Consider the following 17538-nt stretch of genomic DNA (forward strand, 5'->3'; position numbering starts at 1 on the left):
AAGGAGACCAGAGGCTGTTTTTTGAATGGAAGTCAATGGAGGAGAGGCTTCACTATGCTGATTAAACAGCTTTTGTGGTGAAATAGATAATCATTTAATTAATGGACAGCCTGTTTGCTAATCATTCAGCATGTTTTGCACTAAACAATACTTTAGTTGGGAACTATACGTAGATTTTAGCTTGATAAAAACTAGGGGACTAGGGAATGTTGTGAATGATGTCACTGCCATTACACGATAGGCTGATTAAGTGATTAAGTTAGCCGTTACGTTTTCTCTAATGGTAAGAGATACAGACCCTCTTATCTCCCTATACCTTACGAAAATGAACCATGGTTTTACTACAAAGAAAACCAAAAAAACATGGTTATCATAGTTAAACCATGGTAACCACAAATTAACCATGCTACTCTAACCATAGTTTAACCATGGTATTTGTGGTAAAACTGTGGTTATGTAAATGGTAATCAGAAAAAAAAACCATGGTTACTACACTTTTACTGTAATAAAACCATGGTTGATTTTCGTAAGGGATTATATAGAATCTCTGGCTGAGTCTCTGGTGTCAGGATTCAGTCAGGATGCTATAATGTCAGAAACGGCAAAGTAAGTAACACAATCTAACTAAATTTTGCTGAGCTGGTGCAATTTTTATTAAGCTAATGAACTACGGTTGAATTGCTAGCATTTAAAGCTAGAAATTTGAGACTCCATTCACCTTCTGATAACAATCTCACAATTTCCTTGTAACTGTATGAATGTGTGTGTGTGTGTGTGTGTGTGTGTGTGTGTGTGTGTGTGTGTGTGTGTGTGTGCGCGCATGTTTTCGTAGTAGTTTGTGTGTATTAGAGTAGTTCAATAAGTCTTGTTTGATTTTTCACATATATCAGTGTCTTGTGCAGTGTGCTTACAAAACTACTGCCTTAAAAGTGCTCTATGTAAGTGTTTGACTGTACTAAAGCATAAAAATACCATAATATGTTTGCAGAAATTATTTAAACATGCTGAATTCACATACTCGTTTGTCTGAAAACCATTGCTAAAACTAGTTATTTTATTATGAAATTTGCGTTCTGTGTCGGAATTTCTGTTTTTGTTTTGGTCTGTGCAAGACCCCACATCGCCAATTTACCCAATAGTATTTCTCCACCCCTGGTTGCCAGTTGGCGGAAAACACACAGCGAATTGCAGCCATGGAAGCCAGTGAACAGACTGAGTCAGAGATCACAGATTCTACCGGACCTAAAAAGCCTCAGCATCCATCTAAAATCGATATCAGCTTATCATAAATCAACAAATCAACTAATTATCTTACAGTGTGTAAGTCTCCTCGCCTTCCAATTTCAATTGAGCTTGTTCCTGTTGCGTGTCTTCAGACTGGCAACCCACGAGAGTGTCGAGTCTGAGGAGGAGGGGGAAGGGCAAACAATTTTTTTAAATTGAATTTGAACTGCAGTACCCACTTCAACCACTAGCTGTCATTCTTACATAGAGCACATTTTAAATTTTGCTCCCTTGCTTACAAACAGTAATCATAACTTTTCTATTATTACTGTTGGCCACGGGATAATATTTTGTCCAGAATTGGTAAAATATCCAAACCTCAACTTTTCGGTGGATGGATAGTTGATAAAGTGTTAAATATTAATTCTGAATCAATTACAGTTTAATATTGTGATGAGTCAGAAGAGTATTGATCCATCTGAACTTTATTTAAACAAATGGCAGCACAACAGAGACAAATCCAGAGAACAGGCAGAGGGTCAGGGCAGGCAGCAAGCATCTTTTATGAGAGTGTGAGTGAGTGTGTGATTGACAGCAGGTGCAATGTAATCAGTCCCAGGTATGGGGGTTGATGGGAAATTGAGTCCAAATGAAGTTAATACGTTGGTGAGAGCTCCCTCTGGCGGTGTGACAGACCTGGTGCGGGAGACTCGTTTGTAACAAATATGTTTCTTATTCACTGTAATTTATATCTTTGAGTTATAAATTGATCCGAATGGCCCTTACACTCATAAAGTCTCTCTCTCCCTTGCATTATCATCAACATACACAGTGAAGTACACAGAAACACTAACAGTAAACAAATATATAAAGACTTTATGTATTGTATATGTATTGTATTTGTTCACAAAGCAGTCCTGTGTGAAATGATTTGCGCAGACATAAATGAATTTCGGTAGAGTTGAGGGAGCATTTTCTTCAAAAAACAAAATGAATCCACCTCGTCTTCAACGGCTCAGATTTAGGTAGTAAATGGAGAGAGCTATGTGGATTAATCCATCCAGCTACAGAACTCCTAAAACGCTTGGGAGACGTTCTCGTCAATGCAGCAATGGCGGACTGTGTACAACTCACTATGAACGCTCTCAGGGCGGTTCTATGTTCAAACAGCAGTGTCTGTCAACATTCGTGGGCGGGGTCTGTGGCTTTTGTGACCTCACACTGCCAGGGATCTGGAAACGGCTTGTTCAGACACACTGCTTATGATTTATGGGGATTAAAAAGAGGAGTGGTTGGATTTTTATCACTATAGGGTGGTTGTGTACACACACTGCCAACACACATTTATATCCAAACACCATGAAAAAGTGAATTTTGCATAATAGGGCCGCTTTAAGAGAAAATGTTTTGTTTGTTTTAGATAAAAAATGAAAGAGTTTCTGGAAGCTTAGTGATGTTGACCTTTAGCTTTTTACTTCTGGTGACTGTATTTAGGCTTCAAAGTGTATAAAAGTTGTTAATCTGTGAAAATGATCTTGATGGACAAAATGTGTAAGTATCATAAACCTTTGATGATCACAGAGACTTTTTTTGTGATAATCCAAAAGCCTATGGAAAAATCCTATTAGGTTTTTGTCGAAGGAACCAGTTGCCGGTTGGCCTACTAGTGACATCATTGTTCCACCACTATTCGCAAAATTGTCGTATCTCCATACAAAAATAGTTTGGATTGATGTGGAGCATTTAATTAAGAAACAATTGAACAATGAATTGCAGTTGAGTGGACTTGATATAATGATACACTTCAATGATCATGGGATACAACTGTTAATATTAATGGAAAGTTTCACATTGATAAAATGAAATGGTCTGACACAAAGCCAATATTTTGTTTGCTTTAAAAATGATTTCAAGCTTTATTGTTCTGTTTTGTGTAATTGTAAAAGCAAAAAGTCAATGTAAGTTTATAACATGGTAAGCAGATATGATGTATAATAGCACCCTTTTCCTTTTGTTTTAATTTTGTTCTTGTCCTCTGGCATTGTTGTTATTTCATTTCATTTTAGTTGCTGCGTGTTTTTACTTTAAAAGAATGTATCTCATTGTATTGTTGGTTTATGGCATTACAGTTTTTTTCAATTGCTAACATAATTTTGTCTATTCTGTAGTCACATTTTCAAAACTCTAAACACATTTTGCAGAACATCCGTCTGTTGTGGCCATACCATTAACACAATTCATGTCGTTTTCACACGAAATGCAGTCAATTAACACATTTCTTAAATGCTTAAATTTTATTTTCATGTAAGCTTACCTCATACCAAAATTATGGATCTTTCTCATCTTATTTGCAAATGCTTAAAGACAGCAAGTCAGAAATGAAGACCTAATGTTCCAATCTTTAAATATAGGATAACACCTATACTTTTGCAACAACAGCAGCTCAAAAGTATTGAAAAAATATATAAAACAAATACTGAAACAATTGATAAGCATTTTTAATTAGCAGATCACTGAAATATTGAGAAATAGCAGATTCCAATCTCAGTTGGAGGCAAAGTCAGGTGTTCAATTTCTTTCCATTACATGGACATACACAGTAAAATAGGACTCTTTGAATTGGATTTGTTCAGCGGATGAAGAACAACACAGAGGAGCAGAGAGAAAATAATATCTGGGTGAGGGAGAGGAACAGATGAAGGAGGAGAGGAGAAGTTGGATCAGGACAAGGGAGAAGAAGAGGTATGGGAGAGGAGGAAGAATGTGTGCTGGATTGTGCATCTCTGTTTTTTCACCTATGAAAGCTTATTTCTGCCATGAATAGAAAATAAAAAGTCTTAAATAAGTCTTAAAAAATAATTATGTCTTTTTATCTCACAATTCTGACTTTTTAAACTCAATTCCTATAGTTTATATATCACAATTCTGAGGAAAAAAAGTCAGAATTGTGAGATGTAAACTCACAATTACAAAATAATAAATAAATAGAATTGTGAGATAAAAAGTCACAATTACGTTTTATACTTTTTTTTATTCTGTGGCGGAAAAAAAAAGCTTCAACAGTAACCAAAGACCATGTATGCTGGATTTGTTGTTGATCAATGGGAGCAATTTCATGTTTTCATTTCAGTAAAAGCTTCATGTAAAGCTTTTACTACAACGATTCCACTACCACTATTCCATATATGCAGAATGTGTGGTCTGCATAGGGCACTAGCTACCAAGGGGACACCATCCCATCCTCTATGGGGGCAACATCAACACCACACACCCAACCCCAGAAAGAGATTTCAACAGAGGGATCAACTGAAGTTTTGCATATATGGGGACTCATCTGACCAGTAGCTGCCCTGAGCAATTCTGTTACTTTCTTCTTCTTCTCCTTTTCTACTGCACATTCTATAAAATAATGACTCACTTCTGTTGCCAAGAATGCACACATTCAACACTCAACCACTCACATTACTGCAGTAAAAGGAAACTGAATTATAAAAACGATGGATTTCATATTTTCTCCAGTTAGAACCGAAACAGGTCAAGTTATGCAGTTTTCATAATGTCATCAACTGTTAGTATTTTGACAGTCATTGCGCTTTGATTGACTATATGTTCATGTTGGATAGAAAACTAGTGTTAGTGTTTGACAGAACGACTCGATTTTGAATCAGGTTTGCTGTGTTTTGATAGAGTTAGTTTGTGTTGAAAAAGGTTTTTAGCATTTTGAAATGTAGAGTTTGTGTTTATATAACAAAATATGGTTTTGGGCAGAAAATTAACTATTTGGCTAATTGTGTGATGTAGGTGCGTTGCTGTGTTAAGAGTTTAGAAAAAGTACTTTAAGTATTGCTAAACGCTTGTTAGCAATTGAAAAAAACTGTAATTAAAAAAAAAGAAAAAAAAGCGTCCTATCTTCTGTTGGATTGCATCCATCTGAATTACAGTCTTGCGCTACAGCGCCACACTGGGCAAACCACATTATTGCAGATCCTTACATTAGGTCATATGAGATCAAACGTCTATTCGACAACAAAAATATTTGTTGACTATTCAGCCCCATAATGAATTGTACTTTTCCCCCCCTTTTTTTCCCTTTTTTTTTTAAAAGCAGGAGAATGTCAAATGTGGCAGCAATAAAATGACTACAAATTCACAATGAAATATAAGTGATGAACACATTTACCACAGTCTGGGGTTTCAATAAACAAACTAGACATTTGCAATAACATTTTATTTTCTATGATTTTATTCAGTGCTTTGACCCTAAACGGCACTGACAAATGATTCAAGCTAAAGTTTCTCGAAACAACTGAGGCAACAACATAAACTGAAACGAATGTCTTTTTTCAGTTTATTTACAGGAGCACAAGTGAAAGCACAACTTCAGGGGTGAGCAAAGAACGACAAACAAACACCAAACTCCTAACAGGAACAACTAATTTCATTATCAAAAGAAAAGAAATACAATAAATGGTCCTATCTAATGAAAAACAAGAGAAAACAGTATTTACAGCTTCCAAGCGTGGAAAAGATATTTACTTAAAAAAAAAAAGTTTAAAATGATGTGTAGTGACTGATCTAGTTTTAAGATCTAGCTATATCATTCTACTTAGTTCATGATCACAGCCATGTTGCATACATCCAGCAGGTGTCAGTATAAGGAGAAAAAAAATGGTGCATCATTAATTTTGCTGCTATGCTTATTTGTTAAAAGTATACAATGTTAAAATGAGTTCGTTCTTAAAAACATTTTTTTTTTTTTTTTTTGTCACTGTAAATGTACATTGATACTGTACAACAGTAAAATAAAAGTAAATTAAAAGAACCAAATGAATAATCACAGTTCTGCTGTAATCAATAATGTAAATCTAACTCAGAGATTGGGCTCTAATGAGTTCAGTGATTCAGATCAAATAATGATTATGTGAAAACATAACCAACACCACCTGATCATCTTTTAACTTTGCTTGTCTGGCTGTTTATAACTCAGTTACAACAACTCAAACAAAATCTAATATTATAAAGTCAAGGGTCAAGAGCTCAACTAAAGCAAACACTGATCTCTGTGATGGTGCTTGTGATTTTAACAGTAGGTGTTCATCACTAATGTTCAGTAGTTACACGATTAGTTAATTATCTTGATTTAATGGACTTGTTGTGGTCTTGGAAGGTCTGGTCTTGACCACACCTCTGGTCTTGAATGGTCTTGGTTTTAGAGGTGAAAATCAACACAAAGTTGTGTAAATGTGTAATATTAACACATTACAGCTGTTCTTGGCTGCACAGATTGTGTTGATGCTGTGAACAAATACACAGGTTGTGTTCATTTTAAAACTACACATAATATGTGTAAAAAAAATGAATTCTTCCAACACATTTTTATGCAATATTGACACAAAATGTGTAAACTAGAGTGCTATGCTTAACATGTGTCATTTTTTTTTTACACATTTCTTCTCAGAGTGTGTTCTTGCTCAGTGGGAATTGCACCACAATTGCACCTGCGAATAAGAACGTTCTCTAAATAGTCAGTGTTGGTTCTGGGAACATTAAAAATGTCCAGTTTTCTTGATGTTAGAGGAAAGTTTTTATAAGGTTTGATGTTCCTCAAATGTTCTTTAACTTAATTTTGATTAAAAATTCAACATTGTAGGAACGTTGATTTGTAACATTCCAAGAACATAAAAATGTCCAGTTTCCTTAATGTCAGTAGAATGTTATTCAAAGGTTAGTATGATGTTCATGAAACATTCTTTCAATCATTCAAACACCTGCTATGAACAAACACTGAAAGAAAGAGAAATAAGAACACAAACTACAACTTTCTTCAGCCACAGCCTTAGATGAACTGAAGATAAAAGACATTAAATCTCTGAAGATCTGATTAAACAACTCCACAAACAGCTTTACCAGCTTCACTTATTACTAACCAGACTGACTTTATTTCTGTCACACGTCTACAGAAGATCTTATTGAGAATTAACAGAGGTTTAGATGTTTCGTTTGAGTCACCATCATGGAGATTGGTGGTTTTAGCTGAGCTTTCGACCCCTGAGTACTGTAGAGCAGTTGTTTGTTAGTTTTTACTGAGCAGCAGTTGCAGGTGTTTTCAGAAAACCTTTCTCCATTGATAAATCAGATCAACATGTCTGTTGAGACAAACAACTGCATTTAAGTGGTTTAATCAACTGTTGATCTTGTGCTGTGGAATCACAGTTCTGCTGTAATCAATAATGTAAATCTAACTCAGAGATTGGGCTCTAAATGAGTTCAGTGATTCAGATCAAATAATGATTATGTGAAAACATAACCAACACCACCCGATCATCCTTTCTTTTTGTTTGTCTGGCTGTTATGACTCAGTTACAACAACCCAAACAAAATCTAATATAAAAATATTAAAAGGGTCAAGAGCCCAACTAAAGCAAACCCTCATCTCCACGATGGTGGCTTAAAAATCGTGATTTTCTCCTTTGGTGATTCTGCTTGTTATCATCAGGTGTCTTCAATAATTGTCAGTCATCATTCAATCACTTAATTATCTCATTAACACTTCTTCAGTGGGTGCAAAATATGGCAGGACTTTTACTTTTTGACCCCTGGACTTTCCACCTCTGGAGTCCGGCTTTTGCCGAACTCGCTCTTCTCCCTTTTCCCATCAGTATCAAATTAGAATTGATTTTCAATAAAAATGAAGAAAATGTTCTAAAAGTGGAAGTAAAGTTCCTAACGAGTGTTTATTAATGATAAAAGTATTTATAATTTTAATAAACAATCATTTGCGCTCTGTTATTATTGGATCCTGTTAATGTACAATGATACTGAGGTGCAAATAATATGTATCTGCCAGTATAAAGTATACATAGCATCTGATGACTTTTTACACTTATTGCAAAGAACTACTTTTACATAGTGAAAATAGTGATATATTCTATTTACCAAGTGTAAATAGCATCTAGAGATATCTGCACTTACTATATCTATTGCTAAGAAAGTGTGCTAATTCCACTTAGTGTAGCTAAATAGCCGCTGCCGTATTTTTCTTACCCTATTAGCAGATCATTTCCAAAATAAGGAAAATACACTTAAATTATAATTATTATTATTTTATACTTTTTTGCCTGTGGGATACCATGAAAATGAATAGCCTATTAGTTCAATAACCTACTGTATATAACCTACTCACCTGTGATATTATAACAGTGATAATAATTAAACATGTATTGTCTCTGAAGTATGCAGACATCTTTTTGCTGGGTGCTGTTGCCATGGTGAATCGTAATATCGGAGCTCCACTTATCATGGCTTTTAATAGTCGTGGTGCACGTGCTTAACTCAGTGTTAATTCAGAGTCGATTGAACTAACTCAATTCAGCTGTTCTGAAACTGAAATCTCAGAGTTTCCCATGTTCAAGTTTTAACTCAGAGTTGGTTGAACCTCCTTATTTAAACAGGCCCCATGCAGGTGCACCAAATGATTGATTAGCTGCCTTTTGTTTGGTATGCAAAGTATTCCATTGCAGACACAGCTATGGACTTCCGCATGAGTTGTAAATCTGACTTCATGTCACTTTTCTTAGAATTTGGGGGAAAAAAACCCTACTTTCTACATGCCAGTCATGCACAGTTTCAGTTCTGTGCTCCAGACATGAATGATTCCTGTGTGTTGAGGAGACAGATGCTGTTATTTTAAGTGATTCAGTTTCCTCTGAATCATGAATCAGAGAATGATGAATGGTGAAAAGTCCCACAGACGCGTATTGAAGGAGGGACCCAAGCCATATCTACAAACCATAATATCACAGCGATGTTGGCTTATACATAAACTATAATGCCAAAAGTATTGGGACACACCTCCAAATCATTGAATTCAGGTGTTTCAATCACTTCCATGGCCACAGGTGTATAAAATCAAGCACCTATGCAGACTGCTTCTACAAACATTTGTGAAAGAATGGGTCGCTCTCAGGAGCTCAGTGAATTCAAGCGTGGTACTGTGATAGGTTTCCACCTGTGCAATAAGTCCATTCATGAAATTTCCTCACTACTAAATATTCCACGGTCAACTGTTAGTGATATTATAACAAAGTGGAAGCAATCGGGAACATCAGCAACTTAGCCATGAAATGGTAGGCCACGTAAAATCACAGAGCGGGGTCAGTGCATGCTGAGGTGCACAGAAGTCACCAACTTTCTGCAGAGTCAGTAGCTACAGACCTCCAAACTTCGTGTGGCCTTCAGATTAGCTCAAGAACAGTGTGTATAGAGCTTCACGGAATGGGTTTCCATGGCCGAGCAGCTGCATCCAAGCCTTACATCACCAAGTGCAATGCAAAGCGTCGGATGCAGTGGTGTAAAGCACACCATCACTGGACTCTAGAGCAGTGGAGACGTGTTCTCTGGAGTGACAAATCATGCTTCTCCGTCTGGTAATCTGATGGACGAGTCTGGGTTTGACTGTTGCCAGGAGAACAGTACTTGCCTGACTGCATTGTGCCAAGTGTAAAGTTTGGTGGAGGGGGGATTATGGTGTGGGTTGTTTTTCAGGGGTTGGGCTTGAACCCTTAGTTCCAGTGAAAGGAACTCTTAATGCTTTAGCATACCAAGACATTTTGGACAATTTCATGCTTCCAACATTGAGGGAACAGTTTGGGGATGACCACTTCCTGTTCCAACATGACTGCGCACCAGTGCACAAAGCAAGGTCCATAAAGAGATGGATGAGCGAGTTTGGAACTTGACTGGCCTGCACAGAGTCCTGACCTCAACCCGATAGAACACCTTTGGGATGAATTAGAGCGGAGACTGTGAGCCAGGCCTTCTCGCCAACATCACTGCCTGACTTCACAAATGTGCTTCTAGAAGAATGGTCAAACATTTTCATAAACACACTCCTAAACCTTGTGGAAAGCCTTCCCAGAAGAGTTGAAGCTGATATAGCTGCAAAGTGTGGGCCAACTCCATATTAAACCCTACGTAGTAAGAATGGGATGACATTAAAGTTCATGTGCACGTAAAGGCAGGCATCCCAAAACTTGATAATTAGGCTTATTTAAAAAGTCTTTTGTTCTACTAAAATTAAAAAAACAAAAACAAACAAACAAACAAAAAAAAAACAAGTGGTTTGTATTAATTGTTGGATCAACTTTACCACATCACCTGTGATATGTTCATTGATTCGATCATCCCCAGGTGGAGGTTACAGAACTGGAGCAGGAGCGGATATATTGAGCAGTCCTCGTAAGTTGGTTTCTGGACTTTACCACTATCAGGGGAACTTAAGGAGAGATTTTCTATCTGATTATAGGTGTGTTCATGCCACCTCGCAATTCCTGTAATCGTGAGATACTATCTTGTAAAAAGTGTTCACGTCCTTGTAGAGCTCGTAATTACAGCTTGTAGGCTGGGAGTTTTCTGAAAGCTCCCACATGTACCACCTGACTGCTGTACCACCTGACTACTGTAGATTAATTTAGGCGTTGATAGAGGTGCAATAGAAATGCATAATTCCAGTCCGAGGACGTGAACAGCTCCGAATATAACGTCACGTGTTGTCATCTCAGGATTCCGGTAAATACGAGGTGGCGAGAACACAGCATAAGATCTTGATCTCACACTCTGAATTTTGACCTTTATGTTTTAAAGATGCCCTGTTATGCATATTGTTAGCAGCAGTTAGTTTTTTCTCAAAACTGATGAAAACAAAATAAATGATTAACAACCATCAAATATACAGTAAATCATAAATTGTAAGTCATACATTGCTTTTATTCTTAAAGGATTAGTTCACTTTCAAATTAAAATTTCCTTTTTTTAAATTTTACTTTTAAAATTAAAAGTTTTTGATGAAAACATTCCAGATTATTCTCCTTATAGTGAACTTCAATGGCCTCCAGGCGGTTGAAGGTCAAAATTACAGTTTCAGTGCAGCTTCAAAGCGTTCCACATGATCAGACAAGGAATAAGGGTCTTATCTAGAGAAACCATCGCTCATTTAAAAAAAAAAAAAAAAAAAAAAAAAAAAAATTACATATTAACCATAAATTCTCATCTTGAACTAGCTCCCTTCTTCTTCTTCTCTATTAGAATTCCAGCAGTGTAGACACTGCTAAGTTTATTACTGCCCTCCACAGGTCAAAGTTTGAACTAATTGTTATATACTTGCACAAGCATATTGTATATGACAATTTAGTTCAAACTTTGACCTGTGGAGGGCAGTAATACACTTAGCAGTGTCTACACTTCCGGAATTCAAATAGAAAAGAAGAAGAGAGCTAGTTCAAGATGAGAATTTATGGTTAATATGTATAAAATTTTATTTTATTTTTTAGAAACCATTATTCCCAATCTGGGATCATGTCGAATGCTTTGAAGCTGCACTGAAACTGTCATTTTGACCTTCAACCATTTGGAGGCCATTGAAGTCCACTATATGGAGAAAAATACAGGAATGTTTTCATCAAAAACCTTAATTTCTTTTTGACTGAAGAAAGAAAGACAAACATCTTGGATGACATGGGGGTGAGTAAATTATCAAGAAATTTTAATTTGAAAGTGAACTAATCCTTCAAAATTACCCAGACACTGGCAGAAAAAAACAGTATATGACCTTTACAAGAAAAAAAAGGTATCAAGAATAGTTCTGCTTATAACTTGATGCAAAACTAATGAGATGAGATCTGGATAAGTCTAGCAATGATTATGTCATGGATAAAATTTGATTAAGGAACAATAAATTTATTAAATAAAAATATAAACTTCTAGAGTAAAATAAGAGCATTGGCTATATATGCAGGAAACTTACACCCCCTTAAACTTCTTTTAGTCTAATAAGAAAAGGTCAAACAGACTTATCCATTATGTCATAGTTGGTGTAATGGCTAGGTTAGAGTGACTAGTCAAATGTCAAAGATAGATGAGATTAGATACAGAAGGTGTTGTTTTGACACCTTTAAGAGAAAATTGCAGATCTTACATGATCTCATATCTGACAAAATGGAAACAGACATATTTTGATACAAAGGTACATAATTCATTCTAATCTAAAATACACCCACTCAATCTCACAGCACAGAAGAGACACCAAACGATCTGACATTTGGAAATATTTAAACATATTAGAGCATATACTGTAGTAGATTAAATATGTAAATGATTAAGGAAATCAATAACATGTAAAATAACAATAATATACAGTACAAAAAATAATATAAAACAAAATATTAATAAAGACATTATCATAAACATTGACCATTTTGGATACACCAAACTCTTGCTAGGGCTGGAAATAACTACTGAAACTAAAGGTATAGGTTTTCACTCGGGCCACCCTCTTAATGTGCCACCAGTGACAGCTTTTTTCTCTCTGAGAGTGTAGTTTCAGTAGTTATTTCCAGCACTAGCAAGAGTGTAGCACTGCTTAACTACAGGATCACGTTATGAGTACATAAGATAATCATGTATATGCACACAGATATGATATTTTCATTTTTCACAGCAGTATCACTTTGATTTGAGACTAATGATTTTAGTGTTTTGAAGTGAAGTGGCTTCTCTGTAGAGCAAGTCAATGGTTTCATGCGAGCAGGAATGGAAAAACATGCTATCATACAGTCTGACACCTCAGACACATTCACAGACACACTTTTCACACCTCACAGATGCAATCACAAACTGACATCAAACACAAACCTAAAGGAGATGCATTCTCATGCACAAGCTGTTTGTCTACCCAACAGATCAAACCACATCTCTGTACCCATGTGAATAAATGAATAAATAACACCACAGCAGGTTCACTTTGACTCCTTTTAATGAGAAGTTTGCATCTACGTTTTGCACTTTTGACTTTTAGAGTAAAACATGAAAATGTTCAATGGACCATAACGATTTATATAATAATAATAATAATAATAATAATAATAATAAAGTTCTTGTACCATTAAGGAAAATTTAGGAGACCATTTAATTAATCCATTGCAAATTATCACACTTTAAACCCCTTTAGGATAATCATACTCTCTCTGTCTGCTGTGATTTCCTGATATAACACGATGATTCTCACAATCCCAAAACTCAACAATAGACAATAGACTAGAAATGGTTTCCTATGAAAATGATCATAATCTGGGACTTATGCTTAGAAAAAGATTGAAGTTTGATCATCTTCTCATTGTGATTGGTGCATAATCCACACAATCGTCCTCTTCAACTTTCTGTAAAAAATAGCAATAATATTAGTAATAAAGCTTTTAAAAACATCTGATGGTGCTGTTCTGTGTGAGATTTATGTAATGCTCTGGTAAATCATAATTTTGACATAAGTCGAAATTGTGACATACAAAGTCAAAATTATGAGATTAAAAATTCACAGTCATGACAAACAGAGTCAAAATTAGTATGCCATAATTTCAAGATTTTAAGTCAGAATTTAAATTTTTAATCTCATAATTTAAATTGTGTATGTGATATTTTTGACTTTTTAACTCATAATGTTGACTTTGTAATCTCAGAATTATGATTTTTTTTTTTTTTTTTTAACTCTTAATTTTGGGGTAAATCAAAATTCCAATTTGTCATAATTTTGATTTTTTTTTTTTTTTCCAATTTACAGTTTTTTACAGACGCTAGGACACATTTCTCAATACTTAGGTCACTTTTGCAAAACTCTTCACACAGTGAGCACAACAGAAGTCTATGTGGGCTAAACTGAGGATCAATTATCATTGCTTTGGCACAAAATGCATTCAATGACTACATCTCTCAAATTTCATGAATTCTTTTCTCACTCAGACACAACAACTGCCAAAACTCTTTGTACGTACAGGCCAATTTGCACATGCTTACATACTGTTTTCAAAACTGTTAAACTTATGTTCAAAACAATAACATAATACAAAACTGAATAAGAGCAATTTGCTACACTCCTACAGTAATATTTTAATGAAATATATTTTAAATCTTAAAATTAAATGCTATAAAAACAACTGAATTGTATCTGTATCAGTGGATGGTGTGTATACAAATTCTTGTATTTTGGAATTATAAAAAAAATATAAAAATAAATAAACGACATAAAAAATTGACAAATTCTGCATCATGTCTGATTCATTCCAGTAACATATATTGCAGTGAATTATAAACAGAGATGTGTCCTTGTTTTACACAAGAAAACATTGTATAATGCTACATGTTGTTAGTGTTTTTCAGGTCATTGTTTTGTGGGTGACAAAGTGTGTTTGTCGGCTGTCAACCTTTGCTTGTGTTCTGGAAGAATGAGTTGATTTGAGACCTGAATACAGTGTTTTGGTAGTTGTAGTGCATTTTGGATGTGAAATGAACTGCTTTGCCAAGATGAAAGTTGGTTAGGAGAACTGTGTGAAGAGTTTTGCAAAAGTGACCTAAGTATTGAGAAATGTGTCCTAGAGTCTGTAAAAAACTGTAATATGTCATGATTTCGACTTTCTGTCATAATGAATTTACGAGAGCATGATTTTATTTCTATTTTAGAAAGCTTCTATATTATACAGACAAAATCAAAAGCGCTTATCAGACTCAGTGCTGAAATCATTCAAATACTTAACTGATTTCTGTGAGTTTCTCTTGTAGAATGTCGTCTCAGCGTAAGTGATCTCTTCCTCACGAGTCTCAGCTGCTTGAACTATAATAGATGCATTAATACTGCAAAATTCAATCTTAGATCAGGTTCTTCGCAACATATACGTTATTATTAGAACTTTCAAAAATGGCATTAACAAATATAATTTGCCATGATAGGGCCTATAACTCTTACAAAAACTTCCAAAAGACTGTTTATCATTATTTTTATAGAGACACATAAATCACAAATAAATTTAACACATCAAACACATTTGGGGTGTTTAACAAAGTCGTTTAATATTTTTTTGCATCAAAGCTCAACAAGCTCAAAAAAATGTATAATTCATATAGATTTTAATGTATGTTCATAATGGGACAAGCTTTTTTTAATTAAAAATAAACATTTCTGTTTTTGAATTTCTAGAGTTGATGCATTTTGAAAACGCAGAATCTCTCTGTGTGTGTGTGTGTGTGTGTGTGTGTGTGTGTGTGTGTGTGTGTGTGTGTGTGTGTGTGAGAGAGAGAGTGATACGACTAAAGAGTGACATTCAGTATCAATATATTATATGAGTGAAATCTACAGAAACCGTCAAACCCAATATACACATTAGTTTGGTTTCATTTAAAGGATGTTAACTACAAAATTATGAGAATAATTTTATTTAAATTATAAAATAGGGCTATCAATTGGCTAAAATATTTAGAGCATATTTTTAAAGTATTATTTATTACTTGTTTAAAAGGAGAAAGTAATACTTACCTTCTTTTTCAATTTTACATTTCCTGCAGATGTAGAAGATCCCGACGGCAGCAACAATCAACAGAGATCCAACAGAGATCAACGCTATCAGAGAGACTGGAGGAACTGAAGAAGAGGAAAACAGAGATAGTCATTAATGTGTCAGTCTGATCTACAACAGAAGACAGAGATGAGCTCAGTAAATAATCACATTATATTAGTTTTGTCATACCTACACATGTGTGACAGAGGTGAGTGATGTCCAGATGTCTCGTCTGGTTGGTGTATGAATTGTTCAGCAGCACACAGCTGTAGGTGTTTTTATCCTGATATTCCACCTCCAGAGGTAGAGAGAGACTGATGCTGAGATCAGACACACTGATGCTGGACAATAAACTGTTTCCTTTGTACCAGGAGAGAGTCACATGACCCACATTCACAGCTGAACACACCAATGAACAATTTGATGAAGATGAAGAACAATCTCTGCTGATGACAGGAACAGGCAGATAAACTGAAAACATCAGAGAATAAACAGAAATATAAACACAACCATCAGTCTTTTTGGTGTTTTGAATTTTAGTGAATCAGTGTAATAACTTTTGTGTTGAGTGTAATGTTTAGTGGGTTAATGGTCACTGAATCTGTCTGTCATTTCAAACTCTAAAATTATTAAACATTTCAATATGTAAAGGAAATATGTAGATATTTGGACAAATGACGCTTCTACTCACCATAGACATAAACACTGAATGTTTTTGATGTCACTTTTTCTGTCCTTATCTGTACTTTATAAACTCCAGCATGTTCAGTTGTGATGTTTGTGATGGTCAGAGATCCAGTTTGATCGTCCAGCTTCAGTCTGTCTCTGAATCTCCCATCAGTGCTATTATATGTGGAGAAGATTTGCTTCTTTCTTTTAGCTATGAGAGAGTTTTCAGCTCCAAATGTCCACAGTATGTCATCTTCATGTATTTCAGTAAGATCAGTGTATAAAGTGACAGAATCTCCCTCCATCACTGACACTGAATCACCAAACACACCTGGAGAACAGACAGATTTTACACTGATTAAGGTTTCTTATGGTTTACAAAGCCTGAAATCAGCTAACATAGTTTTTTTTTTCTTGCTCAGATGTGAAGTTGAGAACAGCAGCAGAAACAGTGAACAGAAAGTGTGAGAAATACAAACAGAAACTTAGCTCTGGTTGCAACACTTATTATTAAACACAGATTAACAGATCCGAGATTATAATTCTAACCTGTGATTAATAACTTCTTACAGTTCATTTTGTCCACCAGGAACCGCCATTGTAATTAAAAAGGAACAAGGTTAATATTCAATTTCTTTTTTGACTGACTATAAGAAAGTTTCTCTCTGACATCAGTAGTTCTTGTAGATAAAGGAAATAAATGTGTAAAATGTATTTATAAACTGCTACTGTAAACTACTAACCGCTACCGTTACAGAGAGACTGTCAGAATCAAGCAGAAAGAGAAAACACTGCAGCAGCGCTTACAGATTACCTGGAAATAATTTCAATAAAAATAATAATTTGTTTTAAAATGATCTGCTTTAGAGGAAAATCAGTGTTTAAAGTTACATAATTTATTGAAAACAAATACATGATAATTATTGCAGAAGTTTTTTAAATTATTGAAGTTTAACTGTGCTGGATATTTTAAAAACTTTTTGAATAATGAATTTCCATGACTTTGTAGATGTTTATGATCAGTGCAGAATATTATTCATGATTCATTTGTCACATAACAGCATAAAAAAAGTCTCATTTGAACAGCAGCAGCCACTTTATTACTCTGAAATGTGGGAAAAATATTTTTTATAACTTACCAGTCAAACTCCAGCGGCACAAACAGAACAAAACAAGCATGTGAAACATTTTCTTCAGCGGTTCAGTGTCTGATCTAATAAAACACACCAGCTGGTGTGAATCCTCCCACGACGAGTCTGAACCTCCT

General features: G+C 35.1%; 1 protein-coding gene and 1 long non-coding RNA gene across 5 annotated transcripts in view; one reads left to right on the forward strand and one right to left on the reverse strand.

Moving 5' to 3' along the window:
- The window catches only part of LOC125263495 (carcinoembryonic antigen-related cell adhesion molecule 1-like), a 174655-nt gene that overhangs the window by 66572 nt on the left and 90545 nt on the right, over positions 1 to 17538 (forward strand). The gene's annotated exons all lie outside the window — the stretch shown is intronic.
- Positions 11936 to 15983, reverse strand: LOC125263498. The gene is made up of 4 exons (XR_007183828.1): positions 15792 to 15983; positions 15581 to 15685; positions 14805 to 14881; positions 11936 to 13436 (listed from the first exon to the last, which is right to left on the reverse strand). It is a non-coding gene; the product is annotated as an uncharacterized LOC125263498 (long non-coding RNA).

Source organism: Megalobrama amblycephala, linkage group LG2, assembly GCF_018812025.1.
Source record: "Megalobrama amblycephala isolate DHTTF-2021 linkage group LG2, ASM1881202v1, whole genome shotgun sequence".
Classification (NCBI taxonomy): domain Eukaryota; kingdom Metazoa; phylum Chordata; class Actinopteri; order Cypriniformes; family Xenocyprididae; genus Megalobrama; species Megalobrama amblycephala.